Source organism: Amphiura filiformis, chromosome 10, assembly GCF_039555335.1.
Source record: "Amphiura filiformis chromosome 10, Afil_fr2py, whole genome shotgun sequence".
In the NCBI taxonomy this organism is placed as follows: domain Eukaryota; kingdom Metazoa; phylum Echinodermata; class Ophiuroidea; order Amphilepidida; family Amphiuridae; genus Amphiura; species Amphiura filiformis.
This window is the reverse complement of record NC_092637.1, coordinates 9,966,462-9,982,822: the sequence shown is the minus strand read 5'-3', so window position 1 is coordinate 9,982,822 and position 16,361 is coordinate 9,966,462.

The window sequence follows — 16,361 nt, the reverse complement described above, 5'->3', positions numbered from 1 at the left end:
GATCGTCGGCTTTTCCTCCCAGCTACATACACTTTAAGAATATATCATTAGATGTATAAAATTTATTGTGGGACATTAGAGCACATCCGACATATCAAATTGCATTCTGAATACGAAGAATGTCCTTCTGATATCAAATAATTTAGATTTTTTGAAATTCGCAATGTAATACACATTTTATGGCAAATCATTAAAATTTATATTTTTGATATTTAACAGTACTTGAAGTAAACTTTATAAATCTGATGATTTATACTTAAAGTGTATGTAGGTGGGATGAAAAGCCGACGATCAATTGAAAATTTTGACCTTTCGTATTGAAGATATGGATTTTTTTCCCAAAACACCAAAAAAAGGTCTTTTGGGAAAAAATCCATATCTTCAATATAAAAGGTCAACATTTTCAATTGATCGTCGGCTTTTCCTCCCAGCTACATACACGTTAAGAATATATCATTAGATTTATAAAATTTATTTCGAGGACTGTTATATATTAAAAATTTGAAAAATATCAAATTTTAATAATTTGTCATAAAATTTGTATTATATCGTGAATTTCATGTCCCAATTTCATGTGCTCTCATGTCCCACAAAAAATACTGTCGAAACGCCATAAACGCTCATTCTAGATCCCTTAACAACCACTGAACCAAAACTGAGCTTGTTTGTACTAATTGTAATGTAGTTTTCCTGCTGATTCAAATTTTGAATCTGTCGTCTACAGTCGGCACTAGCGTGGATAGAAATAACACAATTAATATGAGTGATTGTGTATTTTAACCCTTGTTTATATAAACTAATTATAAGATTTCCCGAGGGCGCCACTTGGGAACTCATTGTTATTATAAGCTTGTATATACTTGCCTAATAACATTGTCTTAAAGCAATGAAAACTCAGTCATACGAGACTTAACGGTTAAGTAGATCCATTATCTACTTTATTTGAAATCCACTATATTTACCTTTCAATCAAGAACGGCTACCCTCTTTGGGCTTGACGCAAGTGTTCTTTCTGGTTAAAAATCCAGGTCGTTGTTTGTTGAAACTTAAAGGCGTATTTAGTGATCCCTGTGAAAGTATAAAACAATTGAAATTGTGTAGAAATTGCCTAAAAGTGACGGATAAGTCATTATTTGAAAATAAAAACTTGGGAAAAAACGAGGGAAACAGCTGCATTATTGACCAAGTTGAAGCCCCATTCAAATACATGTAGCTAATTCATGTAAAACGTCTTGTTCTGTCTTTAATAATGTACATGGCTTTGGACTTAATCACTAGCATGCTATGTCAGGACATATATAACACTAACAAAGGTGCCGAAATCTTCCGGATTATGATCCTCCGGATGGGCAAATCACTGAATACTATCAACTGTGACAATAATTGTGTTTACATTTTCTTATATATCAAGCAATGGGAAATCCGAAGTATTTATAGCCAAATGTGATCTTGGGAATTCCCAAGCCTTAATTATAAAAATTATCCTTTCTCATTACATCACTTCCTTAGGGGAATTCCATTACATCACTTTCACTTTACAACCTCAGGGGGTTTCCAAATATTCCAAATTAGATATGATTCAACTTGTTTTGCTCAATTTGAGAGGGAATTCCCCAAAATGTCATCACTCATGTAACTTTGTAAACAAAGATAAATCATCAAATTAAATTACTGAGGGCACATCACACCCTCCCCCTTAAAAGAAGAAAGTTTGAATGTAATGAGAACTTTCTTAATTGTTTTCTTCTTTTACATCAACTTCAACATAATATTAACTTTGAGTGCTTAACTCAACATACACAGTGACTACTTGTCACACAAGTTCCTTTTTAAAGGAATTTTTATTTGTCAGTTTTTATGCAATTCTGGACAAGGCATCAGCCATTACATTGTCTTTTCCCATAATATGTTTGATGTCCAGATTGTACTCTTGCAAGGTCAAACTCCACCTCACCGGTCTTTGGTTTTTGTTCTTCATCCTGTTGATGAAGGTGAGGGGATTGTGATCTGTGAAAACAAGCACAGGGTATACTGTGGTACCAATACACATCAAAATGTAGCAATGCTAATAGCAATGCTAGACAATCCTTCTCAATTGTGGAGTAATTTCTCTGGTGCTTGTTAAATTTCCTTGAAAAGTAACATATAGGGTGGTCAATTTGATTTTCACCCTCTTGCATCACAACACCTCCACAGCCTATGTCACTGGCATCAACAGTCAACTTGAACTGCTTCTGAAAATCAGGTGCAGTAAGTACTGGTGAACTCATGAGTATAGATTTGACTTTGTGAAAAGCATTTTCACACGATTCTGACCAAATGAATTTTGCATCTTTCTTCAACAAATCAGTCAAAGGACTTGCTATCTCTGAAAAGTTTGGACAGAACTTTCTATAATAGCCAACCATTCGTAGAAATCTCATGAGTGCCTTCTTGTTTTCAGGTACTAGGTGTGGGGTATTGCTCAATCGCTTCAACTTTGGCTTTGATAGGTTTCACCTGACCTTGACCTACAACATATCCCAAGTATGTGACTGTGGCATGGCAAAACTCACTTTTTACCAGATTGACTGTCAATTGTACTTCAGACAGCTTCTTAAACAATTGATGGAGTTGTTCCATGTGTTGTTCCCAAGTTTGACTGTAAACAATCAAATCATCTACATACGCTTCACATCCCTCTATGTCTGCCAAAATTTGATTTACCATTCTCTGAAATGTTGCTGGTGGATTTTTCAAACCGAATGGCATGACTTTGTATTGGTAAAGTCCAAATGGTGTACAAAAAGCAGAAATCTCTTTGGCACGGTCTGTGAGTGGAACCTGTCAGTACCCTTTCAAAAGGTCAAATTTGCTAACAAATTTTGCATTGCCAATTTTATCAATGCAATCATCAATTCTTGGAAATGGGTACGAGTCTGTCTTTGAATGAACATTTTCAGCTCTCATGTCTGCGACCAATCGGTATGAACCATCAGGCTTGGGAACAAGAATGCATGGTGAACTCCAGTCACTACTACTTGGTTCTATGATATCATTGTCTAGCATATAATTGATCTCATTTTTGAGATGTTCCATTTTCAATGGATTGACTCTGTAAGGATGCTGCTTGATTGGTTTTGTATCACCAACATCTACATCATGAAATGCAGCATTTGTTCTACTTGGCGTATCAGGAAATATATTGTCAAATTTGTGAATCAAATTTGCAATTTGACTTTGTTGATCTTGAGAAAGATGACCTAACATTGAGTCCAAATTAGTGAGCACATCAGAATTGTTCAATTTTACATTATACTCTTTGTGCTCCAGCTCTTTATCCTGGTCAAATGTGACATCAGAATTGTCATCTGTACTTTTGTCTACATTGGCTATTTTGTCTACATCGGCATGTTTGTCTACATTATCAGCATGTTCTACTGTACACACAGGTTTTGGAATGCCACTGTCACTTCTTTCAACATACTCTTTGAGCATATTTATGTGGCATAACTGCCTGCTCTTGCGTCTACCAGGAGTCTTGATAATATAATCTACTTCACCCACTTTTGACTCTACCTCACATGGGCCATGATATCTGGCTTGTAATGGGTGTCCTGGAATTGGAAACAGTACTAGAACTTTGTCACCTGGTTTGAACACTCTTTCTTTGGCATGTTTATCATACCACTGTTTCATTTTGGCCTGACCCTGTTTCAAGTTGTCTTTGGCGATATCAGTTGCTCTGTTAAGCCTATGCTTAAAATTGGAGACATAATCCAATAAATTGATATCTGATTTCTCATTGAGCCACTTTTCTTTCAACAACTTTAAGGGCCCGCGCACTGTGTGTCCAAACACTAACTCAAAAGGACTAAATCCTAAAGTTTCCTGAACTGCTTCCCTAGCAGCAACAACAATAACAAGTGTACTCCCTCATCCCAGTCCCTCTGAAATTCCAAACAGTATGTCCTGATCATGTTTTTCAATGTTTGGTGGAACCTTTCTAGTGCACCTTGTGATTCTGGATGGTAAGCACTTGAGGTATACTGCACTAAACCTAATTGATACATGACCTGTTGAAATACTCCAGAAGTAAAGTTTAATCATTGATCTGACTGTATGGACTTGGGGAGCCCCACAAATGTGAAGAACTTAGTTAAAGCTTTCACTATAGTCACTGCTTTAATATTTCTCAAGGGTATGGCTTCAGGAAAGCGAGTTGACGCGCACATAATTGTCAGAAGGTATTGATTACCTGACTTAGTCTTTGGTAGGGGGCCTACACAATCAATAATAACCCTACTAAATGGTTCATCAAAGGCTGGAATTGGCTTTAATGGAGCAGGAGGTATTTTCTGATTTGGCTTCCCTACTACTTGGCATATGTGACATGTTTTACAATATTCAGAAACATCTTTTCTGAGAGTGGGCCACCAGAAATGTCTCAGAATTCTTTCATGAGTTTTCTTAACACCCAAATGCCCTGCCATGGGACTATCATGTGCTATGTTAATAACTTCAGTGTGGTAGACTTTTGGTACCACAATTTGGTGCACTACCTTCCACTCTTCATCGGCAGGTGCATCAGGCGGGCGCCACTTTCTCATTAGCACATCATCTTGTTTGTAAAAACAGACAGAATTCTGTTCTGCTTCTTCTAGGGTCAATGCCCTTTGATTGATCTCTTTGAGTTCTGGGTCATTTTGTTGCTCCAGAATCAGCTTGTCACATAATGGGTCTCTCAATGTTTCCCCAATTTGTTCTTGCTCAGAGGCTGTGTCATTTTTAGGGGTATTTTTATCCCCAGGAGAAGGAAGTTTATCTTTGTTCTCATTCAACTTTGACACAAATGTGTCTTCCAAATTGTAGCCTAGGTCATCAATTTGGTTGTCTTCAATTGTTTCTACAGAGGCCCTCTTACTCATTGACCGTGTAACTGCACATGCAGGAAATATCTCCTTTTCCTCACTACTATCATCCTGTAAACAGGGCTTATCTGTGACTATTGGGTCAGGAAAAACCTTCCCCCCTGCCAAATCATTTCGTAGCATCATGGACACTCCTTTGACTGGCAATTCGTGTCTAACTCCTATGGTTACAGGACCATAAACCAAGTCAGATGTCAAGTTAATTTTGTGGAGAGGTACACTAATTATTTCCATCCCAATACCCTGGATCAAAGCATTACCAGCTGAACTATCCTCATTAAAGGGCAAAGTTCCTTCCAGAATCATAGACCGTGCACAACACGTATCTCGCACAATCTTAATGGGCTTTGGACTACCATTATCACCAAGTGATACTACTCCCTCTAACACAAATGGTTCAAATTCTTCACACATCTGTCTCACCTCCCTTTTGTGGAAATTCTTGTTTCTTGATTTGACTGACTTGTTTCTTTGACTCAAGTGAAACTGCACATCCTACAGTATTACTAGCAGTTTGCTGTTGTTTTTCTGCATCTTGTTTGGCTTTTAAGGTCCGACACATGGTCACTGTATGGCCTGTTTTCTTACAGAAATTGCAAATTACTTGGGATTTAAATTAAGTCCCACCTGTTGGTTTGGTACCTGAACTCCATGGGGTCCCTCTACCACCAGCACTATGCTGTGAATTAGACCAGGACCTGTGATTAGACTGAGATCTCCCTTCTTGTGTACCACCCTGATTTGCTCTAGGTTGGTTCTGGCTGAACCTGTTTGAATAACTTCTGTTATGACTTAATTTTGTTAGCGCTTTCATCCAAATGGGTTTTAATGTTAACGTGGACACATTTCTTGAACTCTTCTATAAGAACCAATTGCTTAAGTTGGCCGAAATCATCTTTGACTTCTTTTGAACCAAGCCACCTGTCAAACATTTGTTCTTTTACTCTAGCAAATTCTACATGGGTTTGATCTGCTTGCTTTCTTGAATCTCTGAACTTTTGTCTGTATGCTTCAGGCACCAGTTCATAGGCCTTAAGAACTGCCTGTTTGACTTCTTCATAATTATTACACTTCTCTATTGGTAGAGCTGAGTAAGTCTCCCTGGCCTTCCTCACAAAACTACTTTGTAAAAGTAGGGTCCAATGCTCTTTAGGGCATTTCAAATTTGTAGCTACCTTGAAATATTGAAAATACTCGTCAACTTCTTTTTCTTTGAACTTAGGCACAAGCTTTACATACTTTGTTACATCAAAGCCTGACTTTGACTTTGAGGAGAAACTTGATGAGTATTTGTCACCTAGCTTAGCCAATTTCTCTTGTTCAAACTCAATTTCTTTTTCTTTCAAATGTGTTTCCATTTCAATTTTAGCTAGTTTTTCCTTTTCTTCCATTTCTAATTTTTGTTTTTCAAGTTCCAATTTTGCTACCTTTTCCTTTTCTTCTGTCACCAATCTTTGTTGTTCAAGGGCCCTCTTTTCTTGGCGCGCGTGTTCTTCCATAGCCATTTTCTGTTTCTCCATATCTAATCTTTCTTGCTTTTCTTGTTTTTCATTCTCTAACTAGATCATTTCCAGTTTTTCTTTTTGGTCCATTTCTATTTTCTTCATTTCTAATTGAATTTCCAACTCTTTCAATTTAACTACCGAGTCCCTGTATTGATATCATAATCATCATATAGTGATGTGCGCCCATAATATCTGAGTAGCACAAGATGGCGACCTCCAGTAGTAAATAAACCAGTGTTATCTAATAAGAATATTAGATCTATGTGTTCTGCGTAATCCATCCTGATATGTGTTCATAGTAAACACAATATGGTGATCAGAAGTGACTGGAGAAGAAGTCACAGCTGTTTTAACCGCTTGTAAGTGGGAGAAATAATCCCAGTAAAATTCGCACGAGTGAAAGGTGCAGAATTTTGAAGGCATGCACGACATGTCAACGTATCGCAAGTCATGCAAGTAGTAATAAGGGTATATAGTAAGCGTCAAATTTAATCTAGAAATGCTTAATAAATAGCCTTGCAAGAAGTTGTAAGCTTCTTAAAAAGTAGCAAGAAGCTGTAAGCTTATAAGTAAAACTGAGCAGGCTAGTAAAAGTAAACCTGTCTGTGATTTAAAAATCAAGTCAAGTGACTGATTTTGACAGGAGCGCTTCGAGCGGCTTTCTTGATTTCAGCTAAAAATCAAGCCGGTGGCGCGTCCCTTAGGCGAACAAATACACGTTCAATTACACACTTTAGTCATGTGCGCTCCGCGGCTTTCTTGATCTCGGCTTAAGATCAAGCCGGATGCGCTTCGAGCGAGTCAAATACACACGCATGACATACAACGGCCTTTCTTGGTTGGTGGTCAAAACCAAGATTCCTGAGTTTTCAGGAGCTCGCTTCGGCGCCTTTCTTGATTTTCGGGTTAAAATCAAGTGCGCTTCGAGACAGCGATTTAGAAATTAGGTGAATACGTACACAGTGAAAACACAAATAGTACAGCCATGGCCGATCAGGCAGTAGTAGCTAGTCGAATAACACTCTCACAACCAGAACCATTGGTTTTAGAGGGAAATCTCTCAGAGAATTGGAAAAAATTCAAACAAAGGTTTGAATTGTTTAGGGTGGCATCAGGTTTAACGGCAAGTACCGATGCACAACAAACATCAACATTTCTCCACGTAGTGGGTGATGAGGCTCTCAGCCTATATAACACATTTGAATTCACAAGTGAGGATGACAAAATGAAACTTGAGCCAGTAATGCTGAAGTACGAGCAGTACTGTGCACCAAAGAAAAACATAACGTACCAAAGGTACTTGTTCTTTTCTCGTCATCAAGATGCAAATGAAAATATTGATCAGTACGTGACAGAGCTGCGTACTCGTAGCCAATCCTGTGAGTTTGATACGCTCAAGGATGGACTGATCAGAGACATGATAGTTATAGGTGTCAAAGACAATAAGCTGAGAGAAAGTTTACTTCAAGATGCTGAGCTAACATTGGATACTGCATTAAAAAAGTGCAGAGCAAAAGAGCAATCGCGAAAGCAGGCCAAAGAATTAGTCAAATCAGGTACATCATCACATGTTGACACAGTCAATAGAAATAAAAGACCTACTAGACCTAGACAACAACAGTCACAAGCTAGACAACAGTCACATCAAAAATCAAACCCACATCAGAAAGCTGAAAGTTCAAGTTCAAAATGTGGAAGATGCGGAAAGTATCACAAAAACAAGGATGAGTGCAAAGCGCTAAAAATAGAATGCTTCAAATGTGGCAAAAAGGGGCATTTCGCAACCTTCTGTCTTTCTAAAAAGTCTCAAAACAGAAGCAAAGTAGATGAAATAAATGAAAGCGATTCAGATCAAGAATACTTTGTTGACATTCATGCGATCACTCATGAGCTCACAACACGTAAACGTGATGAGTGGGTTGTTAAGCTACCAGTTAACAAACACAATGTTTCATTGAAACTAGACACCGGTGCTCAGGTCAACATATTACCTCACTCAGTGTATAAGAAACTGAAACCCAGACCAAAACTGCAGAAAAGTTTTGTGAAACTTAGGGGATATTCTGGTACAGTCATTCCAGTTCTTGGTAGATGTAAAGCAGAAATAAAACACAAAGGCAAAACACAAGAACTATCGTTCATAGTCATACCTAACCAAACAAGACAAGGCGTCAAATTTAGACCAGTGCTTGGGTTAAAGGCGTGTGAGTCATTGGGTCTCATTAAGTTAGTTTGGAATGTGGAGGTAGACTCAGTTGAAGATGAACTGACAGATACTGTTATGGAAGAATTTAGCCATGTCTTTAAAGGGCTTGGATGCTTACCAGATACACATACAATACATGTAGATCCCTCAGTACCACCAGTACAACATGCTTGTAGAAAAATTCCATTCAAATTGTGTGACAAAGTCAAAGCTGAATTGCAAAGAATGGAGAGTATTGGTGTTATAGTCAAGCAAGAAGAACCTACTGACTGGGTCAGTAGCCTAGTCACAGTCAAAAAGAAAAATGGTGATATTCGGGTATGTCTCGATCCTCGTAACTTGAATAAGGCTATAAAGCGTGAGCATTTCAAGCTACCATCACGCGAGGAGATAATGGCTGAATTTGCTGGAGCAAAGTATTTCAGTAAATTAGATGCCTCATCAGGGTTTTGGCAAATAAAGCTCGATGCAGAAAGCAGTAAACTTACATGCTTTATCACACCCTTCGGTAGATACCGATATTTGAGATTACCATTTGGGTTAAATATGGCACCTGAAGCCTACCACCAGAAGATTCATAGACTGTTTGAATCAATAGATGGGGTAAATACAATGATGGATGACATTATTGTATGGGGAGCTACTCGTGAAGAGCACGATACTCGCCTACGTAAAGTACTAGAAACCGCTTCTAAAAATAACATGAAGCTAAATAGAAGCAAGTGTGAGTTTGGAGTAACCAAACTGATCTTCATGGGAGATCTTATCACTGATCAAGGCATTATGGCAGATCCAAGTAAGATTAGTGCCATAACCAACATGCCGCGCCCTCAGCAGAAAGCTGATCTTCAAAGATTTTTGGGCATGACAAATTACTTAGCCAAATTTGTGCCAGAACTGTCATCAATGACAGCACCTATGAGAGAACTGCTTGATCAGCAGAATGAGTGGATTTGGGTTGATGCGCAAGAAAAGTCTTGGCAGCAAGTGAAGAAAGTGCTTTCTTCAGCCCCTGTGCTTAAGTTCTATAATCCAGACAAACAATGCAAAGTATCTGCTGATGCATCTAAAGATGGTCTTGGAGCAGTCTTACTCCAACAACATAATGATGAGCAATGGGCACCAATAGCTTATGCATCTCGTGCAATGACAAGTGCTGAAACGCGATACGCGCAAATCGAGAAAGAATGTTTAGCATTAACATTTGCATGCGAGCGATTTCATCAGTTCCTGTATGGTCAGAAAGTACAAGCTGAAACGGACCACAAACCGTTGGTAGCTATATTTAAGAAGCCACTTTCTGAAAGTCCGCTAAGATTACAGTTGATGCGCATTAGATTGCAAAGATATGATCTTGAGTTAGAGTACACACCAGGTAAACTGCTATTTACAGCTGATGCTCTCTCTCGAGCTGTAGATATTAATGCATCATCACAAGCTGATGAAAGTATGGAAGATGACATAGATGTTTATGTTGATATGATCATGACATCACTTCCAGTAACCACAAGCTCAACTAAGAAAATCAAAGAAGAAACTTTGATAGATCCTGTGCTGCAAAAGCTAACCAAAGCCATAATGGAAGGATGGCCAGTACAGAGACAACAGTGTCCAGTAGAAATCAGAGATTTCTGAAACTACAGAGATAGAATTGTCAGTGGTAGAAAATCTGATCTTAAAGGGTAATAGATTAGTAATACCTACAAGTCTGCAAAGAGAGCTGTTGCAACAAATTCACAAGGGTCATTTGGGCATGGAAAAATGTAAGCGCCGTGCTAGAGAAGTTATTTTTTGGCCTTGTTTGAATGCTGATATATATGACATGCTACAAACATGTTCAACATGCATGAGTAACAGAAAGAAGCAACAGGCAGAACCACTGAAATCACATGAAATACCACAAGTTCCATGGGAAAAAGTTGGAATGGATCTCTTCACTGTAAACAGAAAAGACTACTTAGCAGTGGTAGACTATCATTCTCAGTATATTGAGATCTCCACACTTACCAGTACTACAAGCAGAGCTGTAATAAATATAGTGAAATCTATATTTTCCAGACATGGAACACCTGTTCAAGTCATAAGTGATAATGGTCCTCAATTCTCAAGTCAAGAATTTAGAGAGTTTGCAAAGGAGTGGGACTTCGATCACACTACATCAAGTCCTCACTTTCCATCGTCTAATGGACAAGCAGAAAGTGCTGTGAAGATTATGAAAAAACATGATAATGAAAGTAACTAGTACTCGTGAAGATATTTATCAAGCTCTTCAAGTATACAGAAGTACACCTCTGGAACATGGTAAATCCCCAGCAGAGTTACTGTTCAACAGACGTATCAGATCAAATCTTCCAGTAGCTAAAAAGTTACTTGAGAACCAGTCGCCCAGCTCGAATGTGGTTGAAAAGAAAAAGAGCTGAAAAAGAGACAAAAGACTAACTATGACAAAAAAGCAAAAGCTGTGCCTTTTGAAACATTGAAAAAAGGAGCTACAGTTAGACTACAAAACATGGAGAAACCAACCATGAACAAACCACAATGGTCACTCAAAGGAGTAGTTGTGGAAGTTCTCCCAAACCGTTCTTACAAGGTGAGAACTGAATCCGGTGAAGTCCTCAGAAGAAACAGACGTCATCTGTTGGCAACGACTGAACCAGAGGAGGAAGATGAATGGTACGACGCAGACGACCAACCAGTAGTTGATCCGCAAGCACCTGCACAGCCAGTACCAGAAGGGAACAACAACCAACCAGCTGCGCAACCAGATGTGAACAATCATCCACCTGAGATCCACAGAAGTACCAGAGTCCGGAAGCCTAATCCGAAGTACAGCAGTGATGTGTATGATTGCACATAGAACTCTTGAACATTAATTTTGTGTCTGTGAACTCTGAACTGAAGAACTTTAAAACTTGTTTCAAAGTTATGGTACACATGTCTGATATATAATCACACTTTAATTATACAAAAGTGAAGACAAGAACTGATTGTTTTTTCTAAATCACTTTATTCAGTCAAAATTTGGTATCATTTCTAAATTTTGTGAGTTAATTGAAGTTGAAAGTTTTCAATAATTTAAAAGTTTTCACATGTTGTGACATGTTAACTTAATCAACCGAAATGCTTGGTTGTGCTCGATAAGCATTTTTTTCCTGAATTGAATAATTTATGTCACATTGGACTTTTGAGATATTAAAATTTCAGATGTCAAGTTATATAGTAACTTCCTATCTTTTAAAGGAGGGAAGGTGTATTGATATCATAATCATCATATAGTGATGTGCGCCCATAATATCTGAGTAGCACAAGATGGCGACCTCCAGTAGTAAATAAACCAGTGTTATCTAATAAGAATATTAGATCTTTGTGTTCTGCGTAATCCATCCTGATATGTGTTCATAGTAAACACAATAGTCCCCACCGATTTCAGTTTCTACCTCCATTTTCTCTGCCAACAAGGATTCATCAAAAATGTCCTCCCCGACCAAAACATCAATCAAGGCATTTTTGATTGCCTGTTTTCTTGTACCTTGCTTTACTTTCAAGTTATAATTTTTGGCAAATGCTAATAAATCAGGCTTCTTCAACTCATCAAACTTCTCCCAATTTATAGTTTCAAGAACCTCTTCTTGAAGAGCATTCTTCTTCTTGGTGATCATAAAGTTCTTGCAATGTTCTGGACGACTAATGTAATATATCCTTATTCACTTGTCCTGCGAAAATCAGCGAAGTCCAGTGTACACTTGAGTTTATAAATATCCTTGCGTATGAAATCCTCACACAAAAATGGCGTTGCTTTCTCCTTGCGCTGCTTTCTCTAAACTTGGTGCTATTTCCACCTTTCACACAATATCTTCAGGAAGCAGGACTGCGATGCAGTGGTTCCCACTTATTTTGACAGTTGTGTTGCTCCTTTAACCAGACTTCAGCAACTCGGCAGAAGAATATATTTTCCTTTCTTGGAAGAAGTACGTTCTTTGACGTATTCTAGATCTTCTCCGACAACACTGGCAAATAGTAGTACTTTGACTACATAAAATATTTCTGGTTTGCAATTTCCTTTCTTTGAAGGAATTGGACTGTAAGCATATTAGCTAGCTAGTCCAGATCAACACTATCAACTGTGACAATAATTGTGTTTACATTTTCTTATATATCAAGCAATGGGAAATCCCAAGTATTAATAGCCAAATGTGATCTTGGGAATTCCCAAGCCTTAATTATAACATTAACCTTTCTCATTACATCACTTCCTTAGGGGAATTCCATTACATCACTTTCACTTTACAACCTCAGGGGGTTTCCAAATATTCCAAATTAGATATGATTCAACTTGTTTTGCTCAATTTGAGAGGGAATTCCCCTAAATGTCATCACTCATGTAACTTTGTAAACAAAGATAAATCATCAAATTAAATTACTGAGGGCACATCACAACTGCCAGCGCCGATATCGCCAGTACGTATCACTCTATGGTACGATCATTTGTTGTGTAGATCACCGTCACGCACGCCATGTATGTAAAGTGCTATGAACATCGTGTATGTGTTCGACTAATAATTCCAGATGATGGTGGATGCGATATCGCTATTTTTGACGTCGCCATTGGATTAACACATAATCATGAAATCTTCACAAACAATTCTAAATTTGTTATGTGGTGTCAAAGCAAAATTATCTTACTCCAAAACCGTTGGGGTTCTGCAAAGTACCCCACTGCAAGTATGTTAATTGTCCATTTATAATCGCTAACCGTGTATTGTGAATGGGGCTGTCAGCCCTGTATCTTCGCCAGCCTCGTACGTCCGTGTTGCGTGTCCTATGCCGCCTGAATAATTCCATCGTAATAATAAAACGGTACAGCACCTAGTGCCTTGATTTTTGCAGGGCATGTTTGTTTAATTAAGTACAGTATAACTGTGTAAAAAATAATTGTTATAATATGGCTTTAAGGAATTTTGGGGATATTTTTGACCATAAAACAAGGACTACATTAATAATATCTCATTTTTAGTTTTGCCTTAAAAGGCTAATTTTTTACTTTGCGTTTTAACTCCCTCGGACACATTATGTGGGTATAAAATACTGCATTACATTTCTTAATTCTACACCAATGACGGCCGTTAATCCATTAATGGTTCATATGATACTGCCCTTGCCTTGGGTGATATTGCAACTTTATATTTTAATATGGTAAACGGTGACCCCTGGAAGAAATTAAGATCAAGCTCCTCGACTCAAGTGTCTCATTGATGTTTAATATAGGTATTGTTGATTGCAGAGTTGCGAGTATCGGGTGATGCGCCTGTCAGACTTTCATGCCGCCGCGGAGGCAAGCGGGATAAGTATCAGCCAATAACAGGTTTTGATTGTGTCCGTTTGTCTGCAATGCGCCTGCGTGACTGCGTCACATCGCTCAGCGGCAAGCGGGGTGGAAGTATTAAACCAGCATAAGCTATTTGACCTTTAAAAAAGTTCCAATCTTCATTTCATATTTGTCACAAATAAATTGGATTTGCTTTCAACAAGAAATGTGATTCGATAATAATACCGATGAGAAAAACAAGTAACATTGAACAAACAGAAGTGAGGCAATGATAGACTAGGAACATTCTTTAACATCAAGTAAATTGCCTTGGATATATCGAAAAGCGAACACTTATGTTATATGTTTGATTACGTGATCCTCGAAAATTGGAACATCCATGTCAAATATTTGATATTATCATATATTCGTACTGATTTTGCTTCAAACAGAAAAAAACAACAGAGCTTTAATTGGGACAGTTATTCTATTAAAGTGTATTTTGTATGCTCTTTGGTGATGACAAGAAAAAGTTGTTAACGCAACGTAATAAAAGAGAAAGGAACAGAGAAAACGAGACTGGAGGTAATTAAATCAAGAGAGGAAAGAAAAGATCTAGAGGGATGGTGGAGACCGAGGAAGACACACAATGTGAAATGAATAATTGTAAATGTGGTGCTGACACTGGCATTCGGTAAGAGCAAACTGCAAAAAATATGGGGTCATTTGGGACAGAGTAAATTGCAAAAAATATGGGGTTATTGCATGAGAACATGCTTTCTATCATTCGGGGAGAGCAAAATATAAAATGTTTAGCCCATTGGGTGAGAACATGGCCTTTTTGTTTTTAAATGAGGTCTTAGAAAGAGAGACAAATGTGACCGTACACCACGAATGAGCCGTAAATGTCCTCAATTGTATTCTGAGTTACAGTGTAAAATGGGCATGAAGGTCGTATTCATAGGTACCTCAAGTTGGTGCTACGTGTACCTCATTTAATGAGATACACGTAGCACCAAATTGAAATACCTATGAATATGACCTTCATGCCCATTTTACACTGTAACTCAGAATACAATTGAGGACATTTACGGCTCATTCGTGGTGTACGGTCACAAATTAGTCACAATTTCTAGTTTTAAAATGGCTTTTTTTTTCAAAATGAATTAACGAAATCAGTCATTTAATGAAAGTTGCTGTTCAAATTGAAAAATAGTGGCCTTTGGGTGACAGACAAGGAGTCTTTGGGTGACAGAACACGGGTTCTACAAAGATATAGGCTCTCTGTGTTACAGAGCCTCTCTGTGTGACAAAGAAGACAAAAATGCCGAGGCAGGCAATGCAGATATAGTTATCTGTTGAAATAATGACTTGATATAGGTGTTTTACTATTTGTATGAATATGCATAATGTTGGTATAGCATCTATTTCCCTTAGAGGGAAAAAAAAGCGCAGTTATTTATAATGCGCTACACATAGGCACAACGCCTAGACGTTGATCCACAAGCCTCAGCACACTTTACTGGTTGCTGCTGACCACTACGACCCCATTTAACAAGTAATCCATGCAAACCATACAAACCATTTAAATCACCTTATCAACCTGAGTTGCCTTCTTAGATTTATTTGAGATTAAGGATGAATAAATCAAATTACAAAAAACTCACAACACGTTTTTCGCACTATCGTAAATTGACTTTATATCAGAAATTCTATACAATCGAACAAATGTTGAATATCGCAGGTGTAGTGCAAGAAAGGCTTATCTGAAAGAGCTGCCAGGTGTCATATATGTGCAATATAGAATAACGAAATGGTCAAATTGTCTATAGGGCAGCTATTGCAGATAGGCTTTTCTCGCACTACACCCTCGATATCCTCGAAACGGGAACAGCAATGTCAAATAATTATTATGGATAACCTTATCCTCCTTGTCCTGAATGTTTTCTCCAATGACTGATGTAACTATGTTAAATATGGAGCGTGAACAAGAGAGCAAACAGGAGCTTTTTTCAGCGGATGTTTTTATTAGTGCACTATGCTTACTTGTGAGAAATACAGTACGCTCTTGAGATGATTTAATCATAATAGGAATTTGCTTTATATAAGTTGCATTGAGAGTAAAAAGGAGGTTGATAAACAAAAAACATCATGTTACAAGACTAGAAAAGTTGAGAAAAGAGTAAAGTCTTAGGGAGAGAGGAAAGTGTGAGAGAGAAAAAACTCTATGCTTTAAGAAGCACAAATATCAGGCGGCTGCTAAAGGACCCTATATTAACACATCTGGATGACTTTTGACCCCAGCTAATCTTAAAGGAGGATTTCTTGATCCTAGCATCCTCTTTTTATGACATTTATCATGACAGATATCCACGAAAAAGCTTATTTCCAAAATTTCAGTTGATGCCGATTTTGCGTTTGCGAGTATGCATGAT